Here is a 6,496-nt window from a genome sequence, read left to right on the forward strand (position 1 = left end):
GGCAACAGATGTTAGCTCAGGGCTAATCTTCCTCACAAAATAAAAAAGGGATTTTCTTTTATAGAGAGGAGTAAACAAGGCTGGAAAGAATTGGATGTGGGCAAGTGGGGTGAAAAGGTGGCATGATGGAATGTTTTAGCCAGAGGCCAGCCCATTTTCTGGGAAAGGCCCTTAAGGAGGAGATACATGCTGGCTCAGCCTGAGGGTGGACCAAAGGTCGGAGAGCTAAGGGAACTGAAGTGTGGTTAGCAAGCATTTTGTTCTGGTTAATCAGTGGAGACAAGCAGTTTAGCTAATCAGTTATGAGGCAAAGAATGGGAATATGGAGGAGCTGTGCCTGGTTATGTTGTAGATAAACAAGGGGGCATTTATGAGTCATCACATGGGGAAGGGTGGTTCTTTGCGGTAAGCTGTTTTCTGGAATACAAAGGGTGGGGAGATTTCTTGGTAATTACTGTTTGCCAGGATCATAGGGCTCTGATAACAATCAACAATGACACCTTCCGTTCACTCTTCAACCTGCTCTGGTCTGGCTTCTGCACTGAAGTTCCTCTCTTTTTATGCGACCAATGACCTCCAAGTCAAATTCAGTGAACTCTTCTCGGTCCTAATATTCCTTAGTTCTCAGTAGTGTTTGGGACAGTGGTCACTTCCGTCTTTCTTCTTGGAATGCTGACTGCTCTTGGCCTCCGTGAAACCGAACTCTCTAGTGTTTCCTCTTGCCCCCCCAGCGGTGACTTTTCTGTCTCCTTTGTTCTCTGTTCCAGCACCTAACTTTGGTATTTTGTAGGGCTCAGACTTGGGGCCTCTTCTCATGATTCACTCTTTCTTGAGGTAAGGTCATTCATTTCTACACCTTTAAATATTACACCTTTGTCTGTGACCCTCTGATTTTTATCTCTACCCCACATCTCTTTCCTACATCCCAGATCCATATATCTGATACTTGAAATCTCTGTTTTGTCTAAAATAAATTTCAAACTTAAAATATACCAAATGAATTAATTTTTATTTCCAATGTATGTCTCCAAATGTCTCCCATCCACTCCATCCATTTAGTTGAATAACCTGCAAATCCACATGCTTCTCTTTCCTCATCCCTCTCTTCAAATCCATTGCTAAGGCCTGTTTATAGAACTCAGAACATATCCTGGGTCTGTCCACTTTTATCTACCTCTACTCTCACGTCCATAGTTCAAACCAACATTGTTTATCATGTGTGGGGGAAGAGGGAGAATACCCCTCTGCCCTTTCCCTTAAGGTGCTTATGGCTGGCCAAATAATTAATAAGACAGATTAGCAGGAGAAAATACTACCAAGTTTAATAACATGTTTACATGGGAGAAACCAGGGAAACTGAGTTTCTCAACACAATAGATTTAAGAGATTCTCACCTTAAAGACTATCTTCAGCTAAAGACACAGGAGCATGTCTGGGGTGGGTGGTGTTTTGGGATTTCAGAGGGGAAGAAGACAATTTACATGGAGAGGGAAATGTAAATGTTTGTCAGACGATGGTTTGCAGAGCCACCTATAGAGAATGTGGCCAGAGAGACAGTAATTATAGTAATCAAGAGTATGTAGATTTAAGTCTTCTTCTTCCATCCTGGTAAGAGTTTTCACAGATAAGGTCATCCCCCCCTCTTCCCACTACACAGAGGGAGATACCTTTACAAATGTAAATATTTGATAAACAGAACTTTATTAAGAATGGGCTTAGGGAGGACCCTGCCAATCTGTTTACACCCAGAGTTAAATTCCTTTAGGCAGTTTGGGGGAGGTCAAATGTCCATCAGAGAAGATAATCAAGGGAAAGAGATATATTTCAGGGTTGCCAATTTGATCTCCCACACATGGAAACTACTGCTGTAGCCTCCAATTGATTTCCCGAATCCTGTCATGTCCCCTCTCCAGTCAGTTTCCCACCCAATGGCCAAAATAATCTTTTAAATTTCCCTGTTCAAAACATATTAATGGTGCCCCCTGCACCATTAATTCTAACCTAACTTAGGTTAGAAACTATAATCTACAGCAGAGTTTTTCCAATCTCAGGATTATTAATATTTTGGTTTGGATAATTCTTCATTGTGGGTGACTGTCTTGTGCACTGCAGGAAGTTTAACAGCATCCCTGGCCTCTACTCACTAGATACCAGTAGCATCCTTGGTTTCCCCTCTCCCCTCAACCCAGTGGTGATAACAGAAATGTTTCCAGACATTGACAGATGTTCTCTGGGGGGCACAATCCTCTCTGGTTGAGAACCGTTCACCTATACCACCTATAAGACTCTGAATAATGTAGCCCTGCCTCTTCTGTAGGTTCTGATTTTTTTCTTCATGGAATGCCTTGTCATTGCCTTTCATACCTTTTTCATCTATCAAAATTCTACTCAAGGTCTATCACATGTCACCTCCTTCATGGATCCATTCTGAGATTTCCCAACATCCAAAACTATCTTCCAGCAAAATAAATTGTTCACTCCCCTGTCCTCTTATAGCCTTATGTTTATGCTTCAACTATAGCATTTATCATTTTGCATTTGTCACAATTAATTAGTTAGATATATATTTTTCTTCCCATTTGACTGTAATAGCCAGCATAATATCTGAAACATTTGGAGCATAATACATTTTAATGAATTGAATCATTTTGTCATGTTCCTACAAAAAAAGTTGCATTCCTCCCACAAATCTTGCCATTCTCTCTCCTTGCATGCAGAGATGCACTTAGGCTCCCTTTTGAGCTAGATCTTTTCCTGATGGTCCTTTCTCTTCTCCCCTGTTTTATTTTACCACCCCTTCCGAAAGATGTTTCAATTACCAGTGTTTCTCCCACTAACACCAGTCCTCATAGCCACTTGTCTGGCTGTTCTGTAAAATAGTAGAGCCACCAGAGAACTAAGTGGTCCAGGGTCACTTGGCTTGTCTGAGGCAAAGCCAGTACTTGAACACAGTCTTCAAATCCCTGAATCCTACAGTGCCTTTCTAACAGGTGGTCTATTGGAAAGGATGACTGAGACCAAAAATAGACCTGTAATGGCTTATTAAGAGGCATTTAGGGAGAGAGAGAACATGCTTCGAAATGTCCAACAATGGTATAAAAGCAGTAACTTGCAGTTGTACAAAACCTTTTCAAAACATTTATCTCTATGTCTGTTGCATAAAATGTGCCTTATGGCCAAGGCTCTCCTTCTGACACAGTGGAAGTATGCCTGCTGCTGTGATATTATTTCTGAGGTTTTGAGAGGAGTTCTCTGTTTTCCAAAATTCCTCTCCTTCCTGATCCACAGACACTAGACACATTACTTCAACTGCTTTTCTGTGGTCTGTAGCCAAACAGGGGCCCTGGCTGTAATTTAAATGTAAAAAATCCCTGCAAGAGGTCTTGATACATGTTTGCATGATTTGAGGGAGTTGTTTAATATATTTGAAGCCCCTTTTAAATGAAGTTCATTGTTTTTATCAAGAACAGGTTTTGGAAGGAGGTTTAGAGAAAGAATGAGAGGATCTCAAGGAAGAATTTAGAAGAGATACAAGAGCAGGAAAAGAGAGTGTGAAGACCCCAGTATCTCATTAATGCAGTGGAGGGGACCTTGGTCTCCCTACGGATAGGACGTAAGTCCTCGGGGCCCGGTGAAAATGAGCAAGGAAATAAAAAACCACAGTTCACAGTTCTGGCTCTGGCTTGAACCTAGATATATGAGATCCCATGAAATGTGGAAATGCAAGTTCCACCAGACACCTATGCCAGTCCCTTGATGAACTGTTACTGTTGCATTTGTAAACAAGTATTTTTTATGAATATCTTGGAGTCTGGAGCCAGAATTTTATATTTGTTAAATCATCACACACAAATAAGAAATGGGTGTTCGAAAGCATTCCATTATTTTGATACACTATCTATACACATTTAGCTTCTTCTTTATTTATCATAATTTGAAAAGAAATATTATTACTTGCCAATAGATAGAATTCACCATATATTTACCACCAGTGTTGTTATTCTTAACATTTGCATGTGTAATTATAGAGATGCAAAAAAATGGTTGTAGTTCTTCATGTATGGAGAAGACGGAATGAAAGGAATTACTTTTGGAATTGATGAGATGATGTTTGTTAATGGTTTGGAAAATAAAATAGGATTAGAAATGAAAAGAGCTACAAACCGTATTCTCGTCTTGCCTATTAAATTATTGTCAGGAAAAGTATACCAAACTAGAAATTTTACTACTTTCTGAACTCACAGAAACTTAAAAGTCAATTCACTAGCAAGTAAAAAGTTTAATTTTATTCACACACACACACACACACACACACACACACACACAAACATACTTTCTTTCAATAAATACCAGCATTAGGGATTTATAGATCATTGAGAAAGGATATACAGAGAAATAAAAGGACTTTTCCAAGGACACATGGCATCTCCATTTATCTCTAATCTTTTCATTCCTTCTACCACTGGGGTTCTGCTCATCCCTTTAGACTCGTGATGACCGAAGAAGGACTGGATAAAGGAAAGAGAGAGGAACAGATAGCCCAAGAGGTCCTAGGATAAAGAGTGAAGTCTCTATGTCCTACCAAGACCCCAAGTCTATTCGGCTGGGATCTTCTGGTTAAAAGACCAGATGGTAGAATGAGGTTCAGCGGTCTCTGTGAGCAGGATCTGGGGTTGAGTGTAGATGAGGTTAGGTCAGAACCAAGCATTAAAAACAGTGCTTGACATGGAAGTCATCTGAAGTCTCTGCCCTATCTTCTAGGAAAGATACTGAGGACCAACGAAGCACTGTTTTGTATAGCCATTGTTTTTTGGACAAGTCTTCTGCTGTCCCAAGGATGAGGCTCCAGCTCAAAATGGGTTATAGTACTGTGTACTGCTTTACATCATCTCCTGTCACTGCCTTCTCTGCCAGTACCCAGTTTTGGTACCGTTTATGAACCCCACTGTCATTTGAGTGCCTGGATTGCTTGACCTCCTTTTATCGCACATGACATTGGGTAGCATAACAGAAGTCCCAACAGATAAATTTCTTCTGTCATGATATTTTTCTGTCTATTCTCTTCCCTTTTCTATTTTGACTCTCTGAACTTCTCTCTATATTTATCTACCTTATATATTCCTTGTATTCCCACGAAGACTTCTTTTAAGGATATTGGTGTTAATTGAAGATGTTGGGCTATTATACATAGTAGAAATTATAATTTTGTAAGATAATAGTCACCAAGGATTCCTTAAGGATAGGAATCCATTCATTTCTCTAAGCCTGTGGCTCTCAGGCAGAGATGTGCATCAGGCTTCTTTAGAAGCCTCTAGATTCTCTAGAATCTGTAGTTTAAAAACCACAGGTTCCTGGTGTCTACCCAGATCTTCTAAATTGCACTTTGAGGAGTAAAATCCCAGTAGATTTTGAAAAATGCCTAGAACTATTTTAGATCCTCTGTATCTTATTCCAAGACAAAACCCATTTGTGGAAAACTTGTTACTTGGACTACATTCTTTAGCTCCTAATAGAATTGTATTTATGAAATTACTCTTTGGCCTTATTTTCTCAGGTTGAATTGAATGGCCTTATGAAAATTGCTACTGTAAAGTAAATTGGGTATTAAGGATATTGTCTACAACTTCACGTTTGCATCAGGATCCTGGGTAAAAATTTCTCTTAGACTTAAGTGCAGAAGTTGAGGTGGGGGTTGGTAGAGGAGGCAGAAAACAACTATTATTTCCTGGAAACCTTATCTTCTGGATTTTAAATTTTGTAAGTGATCAGATTTCCCTCTTTTTTTTTGTAGTCTACTACAAAGCTCTTAATTCAAGTTCAAGCTTAAAGTAACCCAGTTTTAACAATTACCTACATCTTTTTGGTGTACTTATCTGTATATATCCCTGGGTTCATTTTATTTTCCAAATTATATTTTCCTTTGGGCTTCATTTCTTATTCTGCTTCTATTATTTTGAATTTATTATTGGAAATTGCATTAAATTTTTTAGGGAAATACTAATAACAAAGCACAAACATACACATAATAGCAATTGTATTTTTTTTCCTTTTATGAAGTTCATTATTAAACTTGGGAACAAATATTATAGACTCCAGTGTTTGAAAACACTGACAGATGAAGAAACTTGAAATTAGAAATAACATTTTCATACAACCTTTCATTAATGGATATCATCAATTATTAACACTATATTTTAAATACAATTATTACGTTTATATGATATTGTGACATTTTTCCTGATCATTTTTTTCACTCATACTATCTGGTTTGCTTTCACAACTATTCTATATTATAACTAGCATTATAATTATTTTCCTCATTTTATTATTATCATTATTTTTTCAGGGGAAGATTTGCCCTAAGCTAACATCTGCCAATCTTCTTCCTTTTTTTTTCCTTCCTTTTTTCCTCCTAAAGTCCCAGTACATAGTTGTGTATAGTTGTAAGTTCTTCTGGTTCTTCTATGTGAGCCACTGCCACAGCATGGCTACTGAC

Source organism: Diceros bicornis, chromosome 12 (genome assembly GCF_020826845.1).
Source record: "Diceros bicornis minor isolate mBicDic1 chromosome 12, mDicBic1.mat.cur, whole genome shotgun sequence".
NCBI lineage: Eukaryota > Metazoa > Chordata > Mammalia > Perissodactyla > Rhinocerotidae > Diceros > Diceros bicornis.